Source organism: Phocoena phocoena, chromosome 9 (assembly GCF_963924675.1).
Source record: "Phocoena phocoena chromosome 9, mPhoPho1.1, whole genome shotgun sequence".
NCBI classification, from domain to species: domain Eukaryota; kingdom Metazoa; phylum Chordata; class Mammalia; order Artiodactyla; family Phocoenidae; genus Phocoena; species Phocoena phocoena.
In genome coordinates, this window is record NC_089227.1 from 81,744,351 (window position 1) to 81,756,081 (window position 11,731).

The 11,731-nt window shown below is 40.9% G+C and overlaps 1 non-coding gene across 1 annotated transcript; it reads right to left on the reverse strand.

The window, feature by feature from the left end:
- Positions 1-11,305: 11,305 nt before the first annotated feature.
- On the reverse strand, positions 11,306-11,412 carry LOC136128655 (U6 spliceosomal RNA). The gene has a single exon (XR_010656241.1). It is a non-coding gene; the product is annotated as a U6 spliceosomal RNA (small nuclear RNA).
- Positions 11,413-11,731: the final 319 nt, after the last annotated feature.

The following is an 11,731-nucleotide window of genomic DNA, read 5'->3' on the forward strand; positions in this document are numbered from 1 at the left end:
CGCTTGTTGCTGTGACATGCAAATAAGTATTCAAGGGAATTTGAGACTCCATTTAATAGATTTAGAAACATAGGCATCTCAATGCATGTTAACAATAAGGGTTGTTTGTAAATATTCTATGTTATTTCTAACTTACGTATTTTAATGTTGTGTAACACAGTGTTATCTATGCTGTGAAAATTACATATTAAGATTATGTAATTCATAATGTTCTGTTGTTTTTCGATCTTACTTCATGTTCCCAGAAGCCTGTCAAACAACCCTCTTGGTAGTCTCTTCTGATACGGTATTATTTCCAGTCTACCTTCTTCCTCTTCGCCTAAGGATGTAGTATCCAAGGTCTTTTTAAATACCAAAGATTGAGTGCACTGGGATTTTACGACAGGAGACATGTTGTGTGTGTGTGTGTGTGTGTGTGTGTGTGTGTGTGATATTTCATCACTGTCTATCTGATGTCATAATAAAGGGAATTATTCTACATTGTACTAACAAATAAGACCAAACTCGCGTGTACAAATATCATATAGTACTTCCTCATTTTCTCCATTTCCACTGTCTGTAATTTGTCTTGGCTGTTAACTACACTTCAGTCATGGTTATTTCCCTCTTTCTCTTATCATATACAAATAAGTCTGATCCATAATACGTATCCTAATTCTAGTTTATACTTTCATTTCCACTTGTACTTCTGCTCTTTCATTTTCCTGTATTTCTTGTACAGAGGAATTTCTTACTTCTCTCAAATTCAAACTTTTTCATTGTAACAAGACTCAAGCATCTGACCCCTACATGATATCTTCTAGTCTAGACATGCCCAGGCATTTACACATTGAAAGATTTATTATTTTATAGTAAATTACTTCCCCTTTGTTTCCCCTTTATATTAGGTATAGGTTATTATATTGATTTTTTTGGAATTCTATGTGGATAAATTTATATTACCTATGACTTTCATTTCAGGATAATGAAGGAGGAATTACACAATATTAGTTATGGAAATGGGACACTGGATCTGAGAGGGTTGAGACCCACTGCTCTACATCATATCCTCCTCCACCCAGGGCAGCAAGCCTCATGGCCTGGCTATCATCCGAGGCCTGGCTAGCTTCTCTACACTACGGCAGACTCTATGCTCTCAAGTGAGTAGGCTTGGTTCTTGATATGCTAAAAGAATTTAGATGATCATCTCTAGCCCAAGCCTGGTTTCAAGATTAAAGAAGTCAGGTAACTTCCCTCTCATCCCCAGAGCAGTAAACCTCAAGCCTCATCCTCAAACGCAGATGATAAAACTCATGATTTAAAGGACAAATTAAAATGTGCTATTTTAATTATTGTTAACTATAAATATTTAAAGCAAGATAGGAGGTAACATAATGATGTTTGGGTTCTATAAACTCCAGATGCTGTGCAGATAATTGACTGTGAGAAGCTCATCTATTGACTCAAGAGAAACACAACAGCTTTTCTGGTTTTCTTTGAAATCTAGTGCAAATGTGGCCAGTGTTTCCCCCATGCTCTCCCATGGTGCCGGGTATCATTAAATTAATCCTTTATCATTTAAAGTCTTCTGGGACCTTACAGGACCACAGCATAATAGTGTAATGTACAAAGATGTCAAACATATAGTTGGGGAGTGGCTTAATATCTTCAGAATCTAATTCCTTTATATCTTAACTTTATGTATTGATTGTCTCCAAGTAGCGTGGTTGCTCAGCTGTGGTCTTGGTCCCTGCAGCTTCTAGCTAATAAAGGCAGGTCTTAGAATAGGAGTCCAGGTGCTGCTTCAGGAACTGGAAAACATGGAGCCTTAATGCATTCTTGCTTTCTCTCTCTGAAGTCTCCCATTTTATTTTAATTTTAATCTATGATTTCATGAAGTTGAGTTAGATCCAATATCAAGATATCTCATATTATCATGGGGCATTATAGCAACGAGAGTCACATTGGTCCATGTGAATTGTTTAATGAACCTTGTATCATTGACCCAGCCACCAATATGGCTATGACATTCCAGACTGGAGAGAAGGAAAGAGTCATCAACTGCCTTAAATTATTTGGCAGAGGAGGTGAGTATAAATTGTGCAGGATGGAATACGTAAGTCAAGATCACCAAAAGAAAGAGTATAATGTATTAGGGATCCACCATGCTGCAGTAGGACCTCATCTTTACTGTTACTCGGCAAAACTCTATTTCTAAGTAAGGTCACATTCTCATATATAGAACAGACTTGTGGTTGTCAAGGGGGAGGGGGTTGGGGGAGGGATGGAGTGGGAAGCTGGGGTTAACAGATGTAAGCTATTTTATATAGAATGGATAAACAACAAGGTCCTACTCTATAGCTATCCTATGATAAACCATAATGGAAAAGAATATAAAAACTGTATATATATGTATAACTGAATCACTTTGCTGTACAGCAGAAATTAACGCAACATTGTAAATCAACTGTACTTCAGCTTTTTAAAAAAATAAATAATAAAATTTTTTTATTTTAAAATAAATAATAGTCACATTCTGAGGTACTAGGGGTTAGGACTTCAACATATAATTCTGGAGTGGGAGGGGGGATGCAATTCAACCCATAACGTTTACCTTTTTTCTTACAGCAATAATGCTTTGCCTGTGAAATTACGGCTGTGGGAAAGGAAGTAAAATAGTGGTACTGATGAGTGGTACGACTTCTAGCTTCAATTTCTAAGTCCTCCTGCTTATTTTTCTTGATTTTGAGGGAGAAAAATACCAGAAATCTTGGACAACTGTAAGTGCCCTTAAGTCATCTTGAGGGCTTTTCATGCGAAATAATATAATAGCAATAGAGATACAACTACTTGTCATAGAAGAACATGCAAAATTACCAGCCAAACTTTACAGTGACAAGAAATTGTTACTTTTAGATTTGAGCATATAAACACTGCTGATATACACCTCAGCTTCCCACTGCCATTTTCCTCAAGATAAAGAATCTTCAAAGCAAAACCCAACCTAAGCAAAATTACGAAGTAAAGGAGACTTGCCTTTTGGCCATTCCCTTCTCTTCCTCCCCTGTTTCCTCCCTTTCAGGCACTTCACTGTGTCGTATTTGCCTTTCCTGGCCAGGATTGTCTAGGGTCCCGTAGACATTCTGCCATCTTTGCTGTTTGGCCCGTCCTGCCACGACCATTCAGGATTTGTTATGATGAACTTACCTGCAGAAATCTGCCAGTTCTGAATTTCCTCAGGATCAGACTCTCATTTTTATTTTTATCAAAATATATATCTTCTTTTTAAAAGTTGTTTATTTATTTTATTTTATTTTGGCTGCATTGGGTCTTTGTTGCTGTGCACAGGTTTTTCTCTAGTTGCGGCGAGCAGGGGCTACTCTTCGTTGTGGTGCATGGGCTTCTCATTGTAGTGGTTTCTCTTGTTGCAGAGCATGGGCTCTAGGTGCACGGGCTTCAGTAGCTGTGGCATGCAGGCTCAGTAGTTGTGGCTCACGGGCTCTAGAATGCAGGGTCAGTAGTTGTGGCGCATGGGCTTAGTTTCTCCAAGGCATGTGGGATCTTCCTAGACCAGGGCTTGAACCCGTGTCCCCTGCATTGGCAGGCAGATTCTTAACCACTGCACCACCAGAGAAGCCCCAGGATCAGGCTCTTTAAAATGCCATCTCTGATCACAATTTGCAAAACTAATGAATTTGATCCACGATAATGTGGTCATGGGAGACAGATGAATCTTTCCATCCCTTGTAGGTAAATCTATATTGAAAAAGAAAAACACCTTTGAAACAATGGCAGATGCCTCTGTTGTATAATTCAGCATAGTGGCTTCTATCAGGATTCTCAGGCAGGGATAGCTACATAATTTGCATGATCCAGTGCAAACTGAAAATGCAGGGCCCCAGAACCAGTCCCAGCTCACAGGGGACAGGCAAGTTCCAAAGGATTATAACTTCCACACCAGTACATGCTCAGCACCTGGATTAGGGATGTTCAAGAGGGCCCTCTGAGTCACCTGCCAAATGTACAGGGTGCTGCCGCCCCAGGACACTACAGGTCACGCTCCAGACTCTGACCCTCCTTGCGCCTGCACCTAGGCCACCACCAGAGGCAGAAGTGGGCAACAGAATGCAGGTTTCCCCACTCTGCTGCCACCACCTGGTTGCTAGGTCATGTAGAGGGTGACAGTGGTCATGGGGTGAGAGTGGGGAGGAGGAAAAGCATGCCCAAGGCACCAGGGGGCAGGAAGCAGGCAGCCAAGAACCTCCGCCAGGTCAGAGGGGGGCAAGTGCGTGAGCCAAGGCTCCGAGTCCCCAGAGAATGGTTCATTGTCCCAGCAGACTTCACTTAGAAACCACAAATTCAAAGATAAAATTATTAAAGAGTTTCAAGACAGTAGCCACAGAGCATTAAACCCTAAATGCAGTGGCTCCATAGACAAGGGAGCAGTATTTTCATGCAAGTAGATCTTTGTAGTGGTCCTTAATCACATGGCATTATAAGGACACCAAGACATAGTGCAAACAGCGTAGGATTTGGAATGAAAAGATCCAGATTTGTGTCCTGAGTTGCTGGTTTACTAACCAAAGGAGATTATTATTATTGAACTTTTCAAAACCATGCTTTTATCACGTATGATGGTATTGTAAAGTGGTATCCTACAAGGGTTAAATTCAATAAGGTTTGTGTGACAGAGACGATCAGCTAGCCACCAAAATCTATCTTTGGGTACACAGCTAGATGAAATTTCCTTGTCTTTCTTACAGATAGGTGGAGCCATCTGACTAAGTTCTCTCCAACAGAATGTGAGCAGAAGTGATATATGCCACTCCCAGCCAGGTCCTGAAAATCTCCCACAGCTGTTTCTCTACACCCTTCCCATCCTGTAGGCTGGTTGTAAATGATGGTGAGGTCCTAGAAGCAGGAATTCTTAACCTGGGGTCCGTGGAGCCCCAAAGGATCCATGGATAGAACTCAGGGAATCTATGATTTAGGTGAGGAATATCTTTAAATCTTTATTTCCACTAACCTCTATTTGAAATGCTAAATTTCCTTTCACTGTTAATGTAGGCAACAAAGCACAGTACTATGAGCTGTAACTGACCCTTTCACCAATAAAAGTCACCAATACTACAGCTGTTGGAGAAATCTGAAATACAGCGTATGCTCATAACTACTTTGATAGTATAGTCATCATTAGACCCACTGCTAGATCTTCTTATTTAATGCATTAATTAAAAGCACATACACTACTCCATCACAAATTAGCTCTTTTAATACTTTAATAACGATATTTCAACATATAAATTTCATTATGTAATCTTAAATATTTTATTTTATGCATTTGTAACATTATTCCAAGAAAGAAGTTTGCAGGCTCAACCAGACTGTCTAAGTGGCCCATGACACAAAAAATTTAGGACCCTGGTAGGATTATGCTAAGGAGGAAAATAAAAATCTAAACATGAAAGGCTATTTATTATGTGATCCCATCTATAAGACATTCTGGAAAACACAAATTTATAAGGATAGAAATCAGTGGGGAAGGGAAGGAGACTGACTACAAAGGGGCACCAGGGTACTTCTGGACTGATGGACGTGTTCTAGATCTCAAATGGGACAGTGGTTATGCAACTGTATGTATTCATCAAAACCCACTGAACTGTACACCTAAGAAGGGAGAAATTCACTATATGTAAATTATACCTAAATAAACCTGACTTAAAAAAAAAAAACAAATCCTGTTAGAGGACAGCAGAGCCACAGAGGAAAGGAGCCTTCAGGAAGACATGGAGAAGAGTCACCCACTGGCCCTTACAACTGCCCAGGGCTGTCCTGTGAGAGAGAAAGAAACTTCTATTGTGTTGAGTCCAGGCTTGGGCCTATTTGTTACCACAGTTTAGACCACGCTGACACATTTAGTAAAAGTATTTGCTACACCGTAACACATAATACAAATGTTGGAATGAGAATATTTGAGTGCAAGTCCCCACGATGTTACTTTGGAGGTTTTGCAAAATTTGGACAATCACTTGACTTCTCTGAACTTTAATTTCTTCATCATGGAATGGATAGATTGATTATACCCCCTTGCATTATGTTGTGAAGATGAGAAACAATACAGACCTTAGCCTAGAGCACCCAATAAATGAAGAACTGTTAAGTAGTCACCTATTCTGATTGTGTTTGGAGCACTACCCAATGCATTTGTAGTCCCAGCCCTACAAAATCTAGCATTACACCTTCCTTTGCAAAGCTATTTCTTGCAATGTAGGCCCCCCCCTCTTTAGCAAGTTACTTTCAGATCTCATAATTAGATGGGATGTTCAAGACCATGTAACCCATTCCTTTTGCTTCCTATTTCCGCTTAGGGGAACAAAACTAAAGTAACATTATAGCTTTAGGCTCTGAGACACAGAATCGGCAACTATGACCCAAAGATGAAAGAAAAGGTCCAGAAAGACCCCACATTCTGAGTCAAAGCCACAGCTACTGAGGAGGAGGCAGCATCCCATGGGGCTTGTGGAGAGCTGCCGTTCTGGAAGAACTGAGGGAAGAACTGGAAGAGAGGAGATCTTGATTTGGGAGACTACAGCTTCACTGAAATGAGGCTATTCTCTTCCTTTACCTCCTGCAAACCAAAGAAAGGTGATAATAAAAGTAGAGGATTCCCAAACTTTCATCCCCAACTACAGTGGGGGCTACAGATGAGTATCTTATCTAAGAGTGGATCAAGGACCAGAATGGCCAAGTGCCTGATGCCACGTCAGAGAGTGATGATAGATCTGAGAGAAGGTTTGTCTGGGAGAGGCAACCTGAATTTCCACTCTTTGGAGAAACAAGGATTCTTGAGTGCCTGTGGGTCAAGACGACACTGATGAAGGGGTCTATATGTCTGAGCCACCTCACTTTTACTGAACTGAACAATCACCCAACAGTTATGGGACTCCAAGTGATGTGGACCCCAAGTGAAGTGGCAGGGGCTGTGGCCATGGTGGCTGGAATCCAAGCCAGACCCCTCAAACTAGGGACTGTGCAAAGAGGAGGCCCCTATCAGCACCCTTCAAAGAATCAACAAACATACCACAGAGAGAATAGCATTTGGTCGCTACCACAAAATGCAAATGTACAAGTGCCAGTCATAATCGGCAGAGTAGTAGCTGCTACTTCATTATAGGCCATTCTATAAGGAGACCCCTGCCTCTGTCTTTCCTACTTGCTCCCCGCCCCAGCACCATAGGGGAAGCAGTGAGAAGGTAGGAGTGAGGGCAGGTGCCTCAGAGAGTGTCCACCATGTGCTCTCTGCCTGCTCCAGTCGGCCGGCCTACAAACCACTGCTCCGGCTTCTACCACCACCAACAACCACTACTATTCCCCTTACCACCACTCTGCCCACCACCCTCACGACCAGTAGCAAGCAGCTAGAGCCAAAAGTCTTACCTGTATGGGCAGGGGTATGGCTAGAGATTTAGGCCAAGTATGAGTTTTATATACATATATATTTTTTACTTTTGAATGTATATGAGTTTAATATTTTTAAATGGATAGTACTGCCCTTAAAACATGATCGATGGGGCTTCCCTGGTGGCGCAGTGGTTGAGAGTCCGTCTGCCGATGCAGGGGACGCAGGTTCGTGCCCCGGTCTGGGAAGATCCCACGTGCTGCGGAGCGGCTGGGCCCGTGAGCCATGGCCGCTGAGCCTGCGCGTCCAGAGCCTGTGCTCCGCAGTGGGAGAGGCCACAACAGTGAGAGGCCCACGTACCGCAAAAAAAAAAAAAAAAAAAAAAAAAAAAAAAAAACATGATCGATGAACTAGCCTAATAACTGTCTTCTGTGTCTTTAAAGTTGTGGAATTGCACTGAAATGCCTCAAAGGAGCCCATTACCCAGAGGCAGAGCATAACTTGAGAAGGTAAAATCATTTCATGATTTTGCCCACAATGAATTGAGACTTTGGATAAAATGAATCACAAATTGACATTTTTTGAGCACCAAGTACATCCCAAGCACTGTTTATTAAACATGATCTTTTTCACACCCAAGAGAACTTCCTCGCTGAAATAGCTCCCAAGCCAAGGTAAGCTGACGTATTCTTCCCAACTCCAATGACAGAAGTATTGGTTTGCAATAGACTGTGTTTAAATACATTTTAACAAGTACACTTACTGATCTGGAAATCATTAGTGTGTCATGAATTAAGAGCATGAGGTAGAAACAAAAGGTATCAGGGATCTCAGAGCTTTGCCAGGCAACTGCCCACGAGGGCATTAATTTATTAGTCAATACATGCCCACATAGCAGAAAATATGGAATGTGAAAATTGTTTCTTGCCACTAATGTATTTAATCTGTGGGTGATCAGTATTCTTTTGCAGAAAGTGAGGCCATCAGTTCTGAGGCAGATGTTGGCACAAAAAACAAAGCCACAGCCAATATTAACACCATTGAATAAGCCAGATATTATGGAGCTAGGCTAGTAATTCTCAGAAAACAAGACAGGATTAGGTAAACCTGTGAGCATTTAAAATGTACATTCTCATCTCATTAATAATTTCCTTACATTGCTTACATGTTGAAATGATTTTAAATATATCGGGTTAAATGAAATATATTATTAAAATGGAAAAAATTTAAAAATAAAATGTACATTCTCATGTTAAATAGTGGTTTGAGAATTATTTTCTTTGACATGATTGATGCCACTGCTTCCCTCTGGGTTTCAGTGGTGGTGATGGTGGTAGTGTTTTTGATTTCTTTTGTCTTTTGTTTTTGACTACCCAAGGTTCACCATGAAATGACTCACCAAAACAAAAACTGAAAACCCAAAATTAAAGATCAATTCATCACAATTCTTCATCAAACCCAGTAGGAAAAAAAGGCCCAAATTGCATGCTTAGCCATTGTTATGAGCTGAATTGTTTCCCTTCAAAATTCCTGCGTTATTCCTGGCACCCCAGAATGTGACTGTATTTGGAGATAGGGTCTTTAAAGAGGTAATTAAGTTAAAATGAGGTCATTAGGGTGGGCCCTAATCCAATACGACTGGTTTCCTTACAAGAAGAGGAAATTTGGACACAAACACACACAGAGGAAAATACCATGTGAAGACACAGGGAGAAGACAGCCACCTACAAGAGAAAGAGAAGGGCCTCAGAAGAAACCAACCTGCTGACACCCTGATGCCTCCAGAACTATGAGAAAATTAATTCCTGTTGTTTAAGCCACCAGTCTGTGGTACTTTGTTATGGCAGCCCTGACAGACTAATACAGCCATCATTATTTTTCAACTATATATTTTACTTAAAATCATAGCACTGTGCCTAAAGCATCAATTAAGTGCCACAGTATCAATTATCCAGGCCAACCCTATCATTCTATGTATAGTAATAATAACTAGCAGTATTGGGTGCCTACAGTGTGGGACACTGGGACGGATCTCTATATTCTGATATTTACATCAACCCTGTTCAGTGTATGCATTGCTATTGTCCCCATTTTTACAGATTCCCAGAGCCAGTGACTATCAGAAACCCGGGTTCAAACCCAGGTCTGCTTGACACCAAAGTCCTAAACTCTTGGACGTCACACCAGAATGAGTTTACCAATTTGCCTACTGTTAACCAATTTGCCTGCTGTTCTGACTCGCAGCAGAACTAGAGCTGGAATGGAGGTCACCTGACTCCAAAACCAGTATCCTGCCTCGATGACTGCAAGACATTTTGAAACGCAAAATTTTAGAGTTCTCGCGTCAGTGCAGGGTGGCCTGGCAAAGGGCTGAGACCCACTGGACCTCTTGTTCCTGTCTCATACTCTGCAGATGCTCTACACAGCATCAGAAGATTGGAAAATGGGTGAGGCCTCTGGACTAGGAACGTCTGTGAGGGTGGCTGGATACTGATCGTGGGTAAGAGAAGAGGAAGAGCCATGTTAATGAGGTTTAGGGGGGTTGGGTTTATTTATTTTTTTAAGAAAGGCAGACCGCCACTTGCAGAGCCCTCGTTAGGATGTATCTGGAGTCCTGGTAGGTTGACTGCCCTATGTTGTCCTACGAATGGACCGTGAGAGCTTGTTTGGAGGTCCTAGCAGGAAAGCACAGCTACTGCCTGCACTTGAAGGAAGAAAGATCCACCTCTATCGGGGAAGGTTGCCCTCCTCCACCAGCACGCAGCTTCAGGAGGGACACACGTGGTGGAGCGGGCAGGGAGGAAGAGGACAGTTGCTTAGCCAGCCAGATCAGCCCAATCAACCCTGGCAATCAAAGGGGTGACAGATGTTGCCGCCAGATCACCCTCACACGCAAGATTTAGAGTTTGAAGAGGAAAACTAAAATAGTTGGGGTTTAGAACATGAGAAACAGAAATTTTCACCATACATAACAGATTTATAAGCTTTTATAGGCGATCTGCATGTAAATAGGAAATTCTAGAATTTCGGAGGTTTTCTTTTGATGAAATTGCTTTTCCTCTCTCATGCCTGTAGAGATCTACGTTGAACTCCTATAGTTTATACTCGAGCTTGTTTCTGACATACTCATTCTGACATACTCAAAATCAGACTACAAAATTTCATGTTAAAAATCCTAAATAAAACCTAGAGCTCATCACTGCAGTGTGAAATATCCCAAATGGAAGATGCTAAATTGTAAGGATGAAACTCTTTCTGCAGTGTTAAGGGAAAACTGCCTTTTCTAAACTGTCTAAACTGTAAGTAGCCTCTGTATCAGTGGTTCTCAAAGTGTGGTTCCCCAGGCCAGCGGCACTAGCATCACCTGGGGTGGGGACTTGTTAGAAATGCAGTCTCAAGCCCCAACCCAGATGTACTGAATCAGAAACTCAGAAATCTGTGTTTATAAGCCTGCCCAGGTGATTCTGATGAGTACATATGTTTTGCAACCACTGGTCTATAATAAATTTTTTTTTATTGGAGTATAGTTGCTTTACAATATTGTGTTAGTTTATAATGTACAGCTATACATATACATATATACCCTCTTTTTTGGATTTCCTTCACCACAGAACACTGAGTAGAGTTCCCTGTGCTATGCAGTAGGTTCTCATTAGTTATCTATTTTATACATAGTATCAGTAGTATATATATATGTCAATCCCAATCTCCCAATCTTCCCACCCACACCCCCTTTCCCGCTTGGTATCTATATGTTTGTTCTCTACATCTGTGTCTCTATTTCTGCTTTGTAAATAAGATTGTCTATACCAATTTTTTCAGATTCCACATATATGCATTAATATACGATATTTGTTTTTCTCTTTCTGACTTACTTCACTCTGTATGGCAGTCTCTAGGTCCATCCATGTCTCTATAAATGACCCAAAAAACATGGAACGCTTCACGAATTTGCATGTCATCCTTGCACAAGGGCCATGCTAATCTTCTCTGTATCGTTCTAATTTTAGTATATGTGCTGCCAAAGCAAGCACTAATAAATATTTTTTAAACTTTGAAAAAGTCTTAAATACTGAACTCTAAAATCTTTAATCAGTAAAATGATTTAAAAAGGAGAGTTGTCAGAATGACCCAAATAATTACTAAATCATGTTCTGTCAAAGACTCAACACCACCTATTGAAGCGATACCTGGCCTCTTAGGTACCTTTCAATACCTAGAGTCTGTGAGCATTGAGAGAGAACAATCTCCTGATTGAATAATTGCATAATTACAAATAATTGGTACTTCAGTTTTTCGCAAAGTTTTGATTTCCCATTCTCTTAAAATTAAGATTGTCATTCCTATGAAAAT